This window comes from Ambystoma mexicanum, chromosome 3q (assembly GCF_040938575.1).
Source record: "Ambystoma mexicanum isolate Mex_15411 chromosome 3q, UKY_AmexF1_1, whole genome shotgun sequence".
NCBI classification, from domain to species: domain Eukaryota; kingdom Metazoa; phylum Chordata; class Amphibia; order Caudata; family Ambystomatidae; genus Ambystoma; species Ambystoma mexicanum.
In genome coordinates, this window is record NC_090926.1 from 683,498,375 (window position 1) to 683,511,746 (window position 13,372).

The 13,372-nt window shown below is 44.8% G+C and overlaps 1 protein-coding gene and 1 long non-coding RNA gene across 4 annotated transcripts in view; one reads left to right on the forward strand and one right to left on the reverse strand.

Moving 5' to 3' along the window:
- Positions 1 to 4,044, reverse strand: part of LOC138582881 (uncharacterized) — a 29,032-nt gene extending 24,988 nt beyond the window's left edge. The window contains exon 1 of the long non-coding RNA XR_011305097.1: positions 3,946 to 4,044. This is a non-coding gene — a long non-coding RNA (uncharacterized lncRNA). The remainder of the gene's footprint in view (positions 1 to 3,945) is intronic.
- Positions 4,045 to 4,090: 46 nt separating this feature from the next.
- MFSD6L (major facilitator superfamily domain containing 6 like) overlaps positions 4,091 to 13,372 on the forward strand; it is a 52,518-nt gene continuing 43,236 nt past the window's right edge. Inside the window, exon 1 of one of the 3 annotated variants that reach the window (XM_069654590.1) lies at positions 4,091 to 4,230. The gene's annotated coding sequence lies outside the window, so the exon portion shown is untranslated. Of the gene's footprint in view, positions 4,244 to 13,372 lie in introns of all 3 variants that reach the window. The other 2 variants (XM_069654588.1, XM_069654589.1) reach the window with 2 other exon arrangements.

Below are 13,372 nucleotides of genomic sequence, written 5' to 3' on the forward strand. Positions count from 1 at the left end.
CTGGTTGAAGACCCAGGGTTGCAACAATCCCTTTCAAACCGGGTTCCGAAGAGGGATCAGTACAGGCGCTAACATCTTGATATTGAGCAGCTTGTAAGCAAAGGTCTGGGAGTGCAAGACTAAGATTTGCCTGGCTTTTGTCGATCTCGCCCAGGCGTTCAACCATTTGGGCTGTACTCGATTATTGGTCAAGTTGACCAAAACAAACTGCCCGGAATCTATCCTTGCCCCACTCAGAGCACTACATTCAAACACATCTATTAGAATAAGATTGAACCAATCCAGCCTTTTAGCAGCAGAAATTCTAACTGCAAGAGTGTTAAAACAGGGATGCTCTCTAGAACTGGAGCCCTTTAACTTATTTCTGGCAGATATTGGGGGTGCACTGGATATGGCAAGAAGTTTTCCTCCACATTTTGGTGGGATTATTATACGCTGATGACCTAGTTTTGCTCGATCAAACTCTGGTGGGTCTCCAGCGTCAGCTTGGCCAACTGATTAAATATGTGGAGGAGAACGAGCTCCAGATTAACACAGAGAAAATTCTTGTCTTTGAGAAAAACAAAAAAGAAGCAAAAAACTCTTTCATGGTATTTGGGATGCACAAAGATCGAACAAGTGTCAACCTTCAAAAATCTAGGAACATGGATCAACAACAGCGAATCCGAAGCCCCGATGGTAGACTTTCTGAATAACGAAGCAAAAGCCGTGGCGAGTCAGGCCTGTAGACTAAAACGGAAATATTAGCGCTTCACACTAATCCCAGTATTGGACTTTACAAAATGGAAGTCGTGCCAACCCTGACCTATGGCTCGGAGGCAATCTTGAAATTGCCCCATAAATGATGGTTACATTTAGAGGGGCTCTTTTGGAGGACGGTCATGAGAGTTCCTCAATCCTTACCCATGTACATTCTGAGAAGAGAAATGGGTTTAGCCCCTCCCTACAAGCAGCCGTGGAGTGCAAAAGACTCACTATATGGGAAATGTGTAGGAGTTGCAAGACCACACATTTTTGAAATTATTAATAATGAGATGGGTCAACGTCCAAATGGACCTCTAAACATTTGGGTGAGCGCAAACAACCTAAACCTAAACCAGATAGGCTGTACTGTGGAGGAGCTCCTAACAAACCCACATAGAGTAAAAAGAAACTATACAACCTGGACTGGATATCAACTTTGGACCAAACCTTTATGTATAAATTACACCATAAGTTGGACCACAAGGTAATAAAATTGGGTATTCTTCCTAAATACCTCAGACAATTTCCACACATACACTTTAGAAACCGGTTTATGTGGATAAGAATTAACCTTCTCCCAACAAATGAAGTATCAGATGCAAGATCCCAACGAGACGGAGGCCAATGTCGGTTTGCAAAGAAACTGACAAACTAGAGTCTCTAAAACATCTTCTGCTCTTCTGTCCTGGACACACTGAGCTGAGAAAATTACACTTCGGAGCATTGATTAAGCTTGTTCCCAAGCTTGTTCCCTCGCTATGCCCAGAGGACTGGTGGATTGAGCTAACAGATGGAGAACAGGTTGCTTGAGTTCTCTCTGTTGTGAACTTTATGAACAAAGTTCTACTAATGGCCTCAATGCGGGGAACTTCCCCGAGCTGAAAGGGGTCGCAGATTGATAGATATCTTCAGGGGACTGAATGTAAAAAGTAAGCAAAACCGAGCTCTATTGTTTTTGATCCTAGCAGAAGGAAACCTAGACATTAATGGATGGAAGGGGGAATATGGAAGAATTTCTTTGTCAAAAAAAGTTTTATATTAAACTAATGCAATAAATTACAAAAATTAAAAAGTTGGCACACATGAGCCCAGTTTAATTTCCTAATAACTGCTGTCAGCACAACCGAAGCATTTATTTGTGATTAACCAGTTTGACAAACATAACATCTTTACAAATATAACCTGTGATAAACTCAAAGTAAGGGGCACACAAATTACAGAGTATTGGCGTGATGCTCTGACAAATAAAAAAGAATTATAAGAAAACGGGTGAACTAGTGAATGCAAGTTTCAGCAGAATGTTTGAGTTTGGAAATTACTTTTTTCATATGAACGTGTGAAATGCACATTTGAACACCAATAATGTTCCCAGTATGTAGAATACCCGCTTTCAACAGTAATGCCCCCTTCCCACCCCAGTGATAATTATGGCCCATTGTTTCCCGTGGTATCCCTTTCAAGACAGAAGAAAACAAACGGGATGAGCAAATAGAGCCAGGAAATGCACAAGTGACGGCTGGGAAAAGGAGCACAGAGAAGATTAGGTCACTGAGCCCCAAGCTTCCCACAGCAAAGCTGGGGGCTTGGTAAAGCCTGGTCAGAGCTGAGGCAGCCCGGGTCCCGAGATCCAGCCAGACATCGGATGCCGGATCTCAGACCGGGCCAGAGTGCACCCATGAGCGAGGGGTGGCACGCCCCACAGATTGAAGACCTCTGCCTACAGTATGGCTAATTCTAAGGGAAAATACTAAATTGTTGTTATCTTGCTGGCAAGATTAGGTAGGAGTCTGCATTTTCACTGACTAGCATAGTATATATGAACATGCAGGCATCTTATCAGTGAGACAGCACAGAGAAATGAAGGAACTCTTTCCTATACAGACAGCGGAAGAAATGCTAGGGAGGGGGAAATCAAGAAAGACATTTGGTGGTACAGGCAGACTCTGGCCAGTACAGCCCAATGCACTGCCTGGCAGCATTGAGTGGTAAAGTTCCTCCAGAGCCCTGGGCTGCCGCCGCACTTGTCCGCCGCTCTGGTGGCGGCATATATATCAACCCAGCCCATACCTGACTAACCTCTGGTTTTAGCCAGGAGACTCAGGGTTTTCAGGCTCTTCTCTAGGTCTCCAGGGAAGATCGTGGAGTCTGAGGCTCGGAAAGGCTGGAGCAGTCAATATTGAAGTGGCTATGGCAGCACTTGCCACACCTGCATCCCTGAAAAGGGTGTTTTTTTTTAATTGCCTGTAATTCTCTAATTAAGGGTTACTTTTATTTGTTCCTGCAAGGGAAGAGCTGATCAAGGGTTAAAGAGATGTCTCAGCAGGACTTCATAGGCTGTAGGCATTTGCCCCTGATTCTCTTTGTTTCTTTTAAGTAACCCACTTGGCACGTCTTATTGCAGGCATTAGCAGAACAGTGTGAGGGAATGGCCCATTTGTTGGTCAAGCCACAGCTCACTAGGATGGGCTGCTTAGCATTTAAAAGCCCTATAATCTGCATCTAGTACTAGACTAACAATGCATAGTAGTCTGTGCCATGCCTGCTTGGCTGACATGAAAACAATGTTTTTACCGAGGCATTGCACATATTTATGTACTGCGTAGCAACATGCATGCCAGTGTGAAATGACTGAACTGCATTGTGGAACTGTAGTTATAACGGGAAACCAGGGGTAAATTCACAAAATCAACTTAAATAGACTGCAAGGCCAACTCCGAATGCAATGGTGTGTGGGTGCGCATTTCAAAATGATGTTTGGAGGTCCCTTGCCTGGAGCTGAGAAGACATGCCTGCACGTTAGCAAAAATGCCTTACTTTGGATTAGTGTAATGCTTCCAAATGCAAAAGATCACTGTAAAAATGGTAAATGCGCTTTTTGAGGGCAATTTCATTCGATGCAGTTTTGTGCACATACCCAATCACACATTCAAGATAGTTCACTTTTTGACATGTGGGCGGGGCCTTGTGTAATTGGGCGGAGTCTTTTGTGGCTATGGGCGGGGCTTCGCTCTCTGGGGTTTTTGATTTTGAAACGTAGGCATACCTGCCGCCGGCGCAGGAGGGCTCGGCAGCCCCGGTGGCATCCGCATGAGCCTGTGGATAATGTCAGCCAAGAAGACTCACAAAGACCGCAAACAAAATGAAAATATGAAAAACAAACCCACCCGTACCTAAATATACCTGACAATTCGAAACACTTACAAATACTCAATAAAAAAGAAACACCTGCCCGTGCACGGCATCTAGTCCTCCTTCCACCATGATTATCTACCTAAGTACGTAGCCATCCTATGTGACGACCACTTAACGGCATTTCAGAAATACGTGAATACGTCATGCCCTTAAAGGCATTTCAGAAACTGTCGGCAAACTTATAAAGAGACAAACTATGCTAGCATGTCTCATAGGGACTTTAAATGTGTGTTTCAATTGAACATAAGGCCTCCCTTTACCAAACCCTCCTTTTTAGTTTCCAGGCAGTGTCAGGTGAGTGCGTCAGGTGAGTGCATGCGATCCTGCTCTTGAAATGAATTTTAGATGCATTTCCTTTAACATCCATTTACCTTAGATCGTTCTCACCCCTTTGTTGTTATATTGGTTAGAGCAGCAGTTGTTTTGCAGCCTCTGGAAATGCACGTTAAAGCAGGAGGCTGCAGCTGAAGCTGTCATTGGTTGTATTGTACTTATCACAGGTTGAATTAAAAAATTGTAAGTACGTCAGTTTCTAAACATCTGGTTTGAAATTACACCGGGCGGTCTGTTGTTGTTGGCATGTAGAACTAGTAGTTGCACCGAAGCTCATTTACGGTACGGTTCAACATTCTGTGACCAAAAAGAGGTAGGATTTTTCGAGGTTCAAAAAATAGTCCTTTGCAAAATGGTATCATCGCAGGACATGACATTACACAAAATGTGCCCCTGATCAGATTACAAGAAATATCTAACCGGCCTGGGGTCATCGGATTTCTTGAGAAATCACATAATGAAGGAGTGACTGTGAGAGTGTGAGTACTGTGATAAACCTTCTTAGTTTTGGCTATTAAGCTTGTTGACAACGCTGCCTTTAAGTCAACCATTGGCAAGGGAAGTGTAGATAGGAGAGACCCATGTGCTATGAAGAAGCACAGCCTGTTGGGGGATCAGGGGAGAGTTATGACTTCAAACCCACCCATTCACCACGCTAATCCAGATGCCCATTCACACCCATTGCGTGCCCCTCCCTGTGCACAATAGACACCAATTGAATGTGTATGAGCAAGCTTTGTACTTTTAAGGTGACTACAAAATTATTAATAAGTAGGTTATTGAAAGGCAATGGATTAATTGCAGCTGTAAACCAGCACCTAGTGTAAGAAAAATGTCTTGACCAAGTATGCTTTCAGTCACTTGATTTATTAGGAAATGGGTGTCCTTGCATCTGTTCCTTGCACTATATTCCTGTTAAAAACAGGCATTGGTAAAGTCAACAGTATTGGATCTTTTATAGGCATTAAATAGGCATTTAACACGCACATGTATGAGGTAAGGCAAGGAACCCTCCTTTTTTTTTTATATAAGGGGGCTTGACATTGACGCTTTGGTAGGATTCTTTTTTGAGAAGCAGTGGAGCTAAATTAGCACATATCGATTAGCTCTTAACATGAACACAAAGAAGTTAGATTCTTTTTCAAACATAAAAAGTTGTGATTTATTAAATTTTCAAGAGTAGATATTTTTAAAAGCGAAATATGCCATCCTTGGCACAGAAAAACATTTTATACACAAAGTTATGTAATGATTGTGCATATAGGTGGGTTAGTACATCAATGGTGACTGTAATTACATGTACTGCTAGTGTTGCGGCAGTATGTAAAAATTGTCGATACACGCAATTCAAGTGTTTCTAGTTCGGTGAGTAGATTGAGCGGCCAGCGGTTGTAAGTGTGGAACCTGCTGGTGGATGCACCAGACTGTCTTGAGGACTGGGGGAACTTTTGAGCACAAGAGTGCTTGTTAAGTGCCAGGCACCCGAAAATGGTGAGACAAAGGATGGGAGTATTATAAGGGAAGATTTAAAAACAAGGGGTGTTCAAAGGGAGACACTACGAAAAAAGAACCTACCTAGGGTAGTTGAAGCGTCATGGCTAGCGTCGTTTGATAGGGGCCAGATTCTGGGTAAGTCGCTGGCGAATGGTTTAGTCCATAAAATGGACCAACGGTCTCTGAAACAAGTTGGAAAACGGAGTTGGTTGGGATGTAATGAATTACAATGAGCAATGAAGGCAATGGTAGTATGTAAACAGTTACCTGGTCTGGTCAGAAAATTGAGTCCCAGGTGGTTCTAGATGAGAAGATGTCTCTATCTAGGGTGCGGGGTAAAGCCGCGGTCTGTTGTAGACAAAAGAGAGAAGGGGAGTAGGCCTGTAGGCAGCTAGTTTCAGAGTTAAGAAGTAATACTGAGGCATACTAGTGCAAGCGTCGAAATGTCATGCTGTTGGTGCATACTTGTACAATCAATATCGAGTGCCTGTGATCGAGGTAGTTGCCTGGGTAATGGTAAGGCATACTGGTGCAGGTGTCAAGTATCTTGGTGCTAGTGCCCAGCGGTCTAATCAATATCAATGACCAGAGTAGCTGTTGACTCCACCCTTTTCTCAACATTTTTTTTACCAGGCACAGCCATAATGTGACAGTTACCAAAATAATGTTCCATTTGTTAATGTTTTATGGCAGGCAGCAGTACCATTATAGAAATGCCTGGAAAGTGCCCATGGCAGGCATACACAACCGCCAAAATGCCTAGTTTTGCCATTGCTCGTTTTCAACAGGAATGTAGTGCAATGCACAGATATTTTAGGACACACGTTTGCTTATTAGCACATCTTAACAGTTTTTAGTTTTGTGCAGGCATTTGTGGTATTTACCAGGCACAACCATAATGTGCCACAGTATTACCATTATGGGAGCGCTTAAAAAAAAGTGCCTGTCACCTGCCTACAGAGAAGCCAAAACATTTGGCTTTTACATTGCTTTTCTTTAAACATTTAGTAGGGAATCGAACTACAAACACAAGAAAAGGAATGGATGTAACCACATGATGTTTCATTATAGAACCATTCAAACAGCCTAAAACATACAGATCACAAACCTTACCAGCAGAGAGAATAAAGGCCCAAAGATAAGTACATAAAAAAAGGAAATGAGACTTTCGGAAGTTCAAGTAAAAGAATTAACCAAAACATCGAATAAACATAGTAAGACGTGGTGGGTGCTACTAATCAGCCACAGATGTTCTCACAGAGGATAGTGTTGGGGCATTCAGTTTACTGTGGTGGTCTTAACCTCATTAATTTTTACTTATTCATAAAACGTGCACTGCATCCACACACTAACCCATAAGCAAACACACAAACCATGGTATAAAACGCCCCTCTTTTAAACATGGTCATCTAGAATTTAACAAATGTAGACAAAATTAAATAAATATGCCAAATATCCTCCTTCCTAAATACTGATGCGCTTACCTTTTAGCCTACAAATCAAGAGTGCCACAATAAACCAGTCATTGTGAAAAAATAAGTCTGTTGCATGCAATTTATCTGGGAAAAAACGACATTGGTTTCTTGCAGGATTTTAGCAGGCTCAGACTGGCTTGTAGGTGAATAGGGCACTGCCGAACCAAAAACTCAAAATGCTGGTGTGGGCCCGTTTTTTGGGTCAATGTGGGGCAGTTTGATGTTACTTCACTATGTGGCTATCAGTTTTGGCCATTGTTGCTGAATACATATTCTTTAAAATACACAATTTGCATCACCTTTTATCAAAAAACCTCCCCTTGGGTACGATTCAGTGTGTTACAAAAGGAATGAATAGCCATTTGCAACTGTGGGCCACTTTTCCATTGGTGTCCGAAACTATTTTATGCCCCAGTCCGACCCTGGATACTAGATAGGGTAATTACATTCCAATAACTGAAGCTTGGTTAGCTTGTTGAAAAAAGTGCTCATCACTTAAACCCACCTTGTTCAGAAAACACAGATATGTTGTTTTCATTACTATGGATGTGAGACAATCCAGCCAGCACGTGAAAGCTAGAGGGATACATGACAATTCTGTGGATATATGACAATTCCTCTGTTGCTCTAGTCAGAGCCTGTCAGACGTGCGGCCCCAACCATCACCTCTAGGAATTACCAGAAACTAGAGAGTAATCTCATGATGTGATGTGTCACAGCCTACACCAGTTAAAAATGTGGTAGGATACGATTGTAAAATCTGTAGGCGGTAGGTTTGCCTGAAAAGCAGTAGCCTACCGCCTAAATCCATAGGGTTGGCAAGTATGGTTCAAGCGGAATGCTCGCAGACCGTGGTCTGGTGTAAGTGACACATATATACACACGCCGGCTAATGATTGCAGACTTTTCCCCTGAGCTAATGGCTGCAGATCCGGTACAATGACCCTTCAGTGGATAATAACTGCAGGCATAGTGTCTGTTCTAGGTCTAATGGCTGCAGACGCAGAAACAACACTCTGATGAATATCAGCAGGCAATACCTTCTCTAGCGCTAACGGTAAAGGCTCCTCTGGCTGAAGCAAATGAGTGCAGACACAATACCTGTTCTGGAGCTAATAACTTCAGCTATAGTACGTACCTGCTCATCAGCTACATCTGACAATAACTGACCTGGGGTAGATAATTACAGACACAGTACCGCATCTGGAATACTGATTCGCCCTGGAACTAATGACCTTTCATACAGTACCTGCTAATCCATTACATACAACAGAATACCTGAATGATGGCGTGCACGGTACGTACTCTGGGGCTAACGATTCCAGTCACAGTATCTGATTTGGAGCTAATGGTATTTAACACAATACCTGCTCATGAACAAATCTGGGGTTAATGACTGCAGAAACAGTAAAAAAAAAACATGCATCCTATCCACAGTCCTTTCCCGTTCCTAATTTCGCTCTGACGCCTTGAAACACACTTTCTGAAATTAACGTACAGCGTAAAAGTGATCAGTAGGGATAAACCATCATGCCACGATTTTCAAAACGTGTTTGGTGCAACTGATGGGATGCTCATTCACTTCACTTGCACCAAAAAGGTGGTGAACCGTGCACAAAGGACATGTGCATCATAGTTGTGCACATTGAGGTGCCCTTTTCCCACCAAATGCACAACTGCGCATGGCAGAGGGTGGAAAAGGGGTTTCTGGGCATTTTCAAGCAAATCCTGATTTTCAAAAGTGGTGTACTTTTCAAAGCACAGGGAACAAAAATCCTTTCCCTGTGCCTATTTGGAACACGTGCAGGGCGATATAAAATGTATGGGAAGGTCACTTATGATTCTCTCATGCATTGTGTGAGGGCATATGAATAAGCAAGTGAATGTTGAGTCAAAGAATGTACATGTGTTTGTGCTGGGCCAGGGAACTGATTTTGGCAGGTGAGGGCAGCACAATAACAATGCACATTTTTAAAAAAATGTATTTTATTGACATATTCAACAGTAAGAGCACATGTAACCCCCCTAGATCCCAACACGTGTAACCAACAACGCAACCAGTCCTGCCACGGCCCCAAGTCCATGTAGATGGCTCCCGGTCCCAAGTTTCGGTGAGTGGGCAGCTCTTTCGCCAGCCGGTGTACGGGCCCTTGCACCGTTTGAGAAAGATATTACTTGCTTTCCATAGAAACGTAAGCCATATCTCCTCCCAGCTTCCTGGGAAGTCACCCTCCACAAGTGGAGCGAGTACTCACAGCAGCCCCAGTAATGTCATTTTCCTCGGGCACCATGAGGCCCACTGCAGGTGATGCAGGACTATGTCTCAGTCCGAGAGAAACCTTTGGTAATCCACTTGAATCGAATGCGTGGAGTGCCACAAAGTCCAGATTTTACTAACCTGTTCGTGTTCTTTGGGGGCAGCTTTTTTATTTCCATTTGTGTGCCACCACAAGCGTTGCTGCCACTATCAGGATGACGTATGTCTTTCTTTGAGCATTTGAGGGTAGATTTTCCAACTCCACACATTCCCAGGATGGCCATTCTTATGTTGTCCGGCATCTGACTTCCAGAAATACTATTCATTGCTGCACAGATCATGTTCCAATAAGGCTGTATGGCTGGCCAGATATGCTTCCACAATCCCAGTTCTCCACATCCCCTCCAGCAGAGCACTGACATAGTTGGGTAGAAGGTATGTAGTTTTTCTAGGGTGAGCCGCCATTAGACCATTATCTTAACCCACATCTCCCGAATCCGGATTGCCTGTGTGAGCTTGGGGATATCTGCTCATAACTGAGTCCAAAGTTCCCGGCTGCCCCACTGCAGTTTCCCACTGCTCCATATAGTGCGATGCCTGGCTCCTTGCCCCTTCTGCTATAATCCGATATATAACGCTCCTACCAAATGCGTGTCCATCGTTCGAACCATTCAAAGCGCGGGAGATCCCTGTTGGCCTCTGACCTGACCCTTGGGTTCGTAAGCAAGTGCCTCAGTTGAGAGTAGCGATACCTCTCCCCCTCATCTAGCCTGAAGTCCTGCTTGCACTGTGCAAAGGATTTAATGTCCTGATCCGAGAGCATGTCACATAGTTTGCGGCACCCAGCCGCCTTCCACCCATTGAAGGCACCCCTCTCCATACCAAGTGTGAACTCGGGATTCCTAAAAAGCAATGTCTGCGGGGAGGGGAAGGTTCATCCTCCCCACCAGCTCATCCCACGAGTCCCAAGCTAGGGCCCCTATCCTGCTACGTTACATGCAGGTCTATTCCCCCTTCGGTCATCACAACACCTCGTCCAGCTGCGAGCCTACCACCGCTTTGTCCCTTCGACACCAGACCTTCCCGCGATCGTCCCTGAACCAATCCCGGATCACTCTGATTTGAGCCGCAAGGAAATGGAGGCAGAAGTTTGGCGCTCACAGCCCTCCCTTGCTTCCAGGAGACATTAGTATCTCCATAGCTACCCTGGGTCTCTTGCGGTTCTAAATCAATGACCCCAGATGTTTCTGAAGAAACGTTGGGGAACCCCCACTGGCAGGGTCGTGAAATACTAGTACAGTGGTTTTGGCAAAATCACCATTTTAAGGGCATTTATCCTCTCCATCCAGGATATTGATAAGGGCACCCATTCCGACCAGCAGCCGGTGCAGCTTTTATGCTACGGGTGGGTAGTTAGTATGCTAAAGAGCACCCAGAGAACCAGTAATCTGTACCCCAAATATCTAATGCCTGTTTCCGCCCATTTATAGGGTACTCAACCCCACAATTCCTGACCCTTTTCTGAGGGACAGTCAAATTTAAGAATTCTGACTTGTGGGCATTTTTATTTTTAACCTTGCCACCCCTCCAAAGATAAGTTTGTGTGAGATCCCTGGGAATGATGTTTCTGGTTCTGTGATCAAGAGGAGCATGTCCTCAGCAAATGCTGTGACTCTATGCTCCTCACCCCCCAAAGGGAATCCCCCTGCTATCCGGGGAGGCCCTTATACTGGCCAAGAGTGCCTCCAGTTGGATGGCGTACAAGAGTGGGGGAGAGCGGGAAACCCTACTTGGTGCCTTGTGCTACTGTGATCCTCTGGGAAAGTTCCCCCTTTGATTGCATGGCGCAAGGAGGGAGTTCGCTAGTTGGCTCTTACCATTGAAATTAATTTAGAAATGAATCCCATAACCTCCATGTTATGGAAGAGGAATGGAAATAAAACCGGTCAAATGCCTACTCGGCATCCAACGTTAGTATAAGTGCAGGGGTTCTAGATTTATTTACTTTTTCAATCAGAAGACGGACACGTTGAATGTTATCTGAGGTCTGCCTATTCCTAATAGATCCCGACTGATCGGGATCAATCAGTTTGGGGAGTAGGTTATCCAGGCATGACGCCAGAACCTTGGTGTAGATCTTCGTGTCTAGATAGGCTGGTACAAACCGCATAAAGTGACATCCTTACCCGGCTTTTGGAGCATCACAACCATGGCTTCTTCCATTGTCGGGATTGCCCCCCTACTCCCAAAGAGTTGAAGATCTGGACTAAGCACAGTATCAGTGCTCCTCTAATGCTTATGTAGAAACACACTGGAAAGCCGACCAGGCTGGGGCCTTTCCTGATGGCAAGGCAGCTATATCCGCCCTTACTTCTTTGGGAGTAATGTCTCCCTCAAGTTCTTCCCGCTCTTGAGGAGTGATCTTAGGGAGAGGGCATCGGAACAGGCATTCACTTTGGACTCCCTCCTCAGGGGGATCTATTGTGTACAGGGATCGATAATATTCCATAAAGACTGAAATGATGTAGGGTATAGCAGTGCTTTCTTGCCCCCCCGCCTTTATTTTAAGGATTGTCACCAACGCTTCTTTTTTCCAAATCAACCTCGCTAACAGTCGATCCACCTTATTGGCTTTGAGATAATACCTCGGTTGGAGGTAGAGCAATGAACGCTGTGCAGTTCTAGTCTGCAGAACATCTAATTGCCCACTAATCAGCTGATATTAGCATTTCAGTTTACTCCCTGCTTTATTTGCCATTTGAGCCATTATTTGTTTAGGTTTAGCTTCCAAATCCTGAGACCTAGTTATTTGTCCCTCTGGCACATCATCGCAATGAGCTCTCCCCTCAATGTAGCCTTAAACGCGTCCCAAGCAGCCTGGTTTAGTACACCCTCTGTTGCCTTAAAGTAATCCTAGATTTTATTCTTTTTCCTCACATAGGACTCCATCCTTAAGGATGTGGCTAGGGAACGTCCACCGCCATTGACCCGGTTTGTTCTGCCCCATATTTAAGGTAATCGTTATGGGTGCATGGTCTGACGGGGTGATCACTCCTAGCTCTATCCCTGTGACCCTACTCAATAGTGACCTCAAAATCCAGGAGTAATCAATCATTGAGAAGGATCTATAATAGAGGGAGTAAAATGTGTAGCCACCCCTCCCCCCATCTCAGTTCCCTCCAGCCATCTACCAACGCCAATAGGGCCATGTGTTTGTTCAAGCAGGCATATGGCACCACCTGGTTGTGTAACACCCTTGCGCTCCTGTCTTCACTTGTGTCCCACGTCAGATTTAAGTCATCTACCAATATCTGCCCTTTGGCAAAAGTCTCCAATTTGGTCTGTGTCGCCCGCAACAACCCATCTTGCCCGGTATTGAGGGCATAGATTGCTGCCACTGTATATGTCTCCCTCTCCGATTGGAAAGAGGCCGCCAGATACCTACTATCTGTAGCTATGACCTGGGATGTCCCGAATAGCGATAACACCCATACCCCCACTCCCTGTCTTCCCTTGGGTGTTGGATTGGAACAGATGCCGGTACCCCTTGATTTTCCGCTTATGCCTGTCTCCCCTTAGAACGTGCATCTCTTGGAGGGCTATAATTACCGACTTCCCCGCCCCAAGAACTGTTCCACCTTCCTTCTCTTATCCGGGAAAGTAAGCCCCCTGACGTTTACGGAGGTCACCCGAAGCACTTCCCTCTTTCCCATGGTCGGCTTACCATGCGGCTCATACTAATGAGTGGCTTGCCATTGGGATCCCTGGGCGGGCTCAACCAGCCTCTAGCTCCCCTGACCCTCCATCTCTGGAATTGAACATTCCTTCCTGTAACACTCCTTTTCCCTCCACATGGTGGTCCTGTGTCAATGGGCGT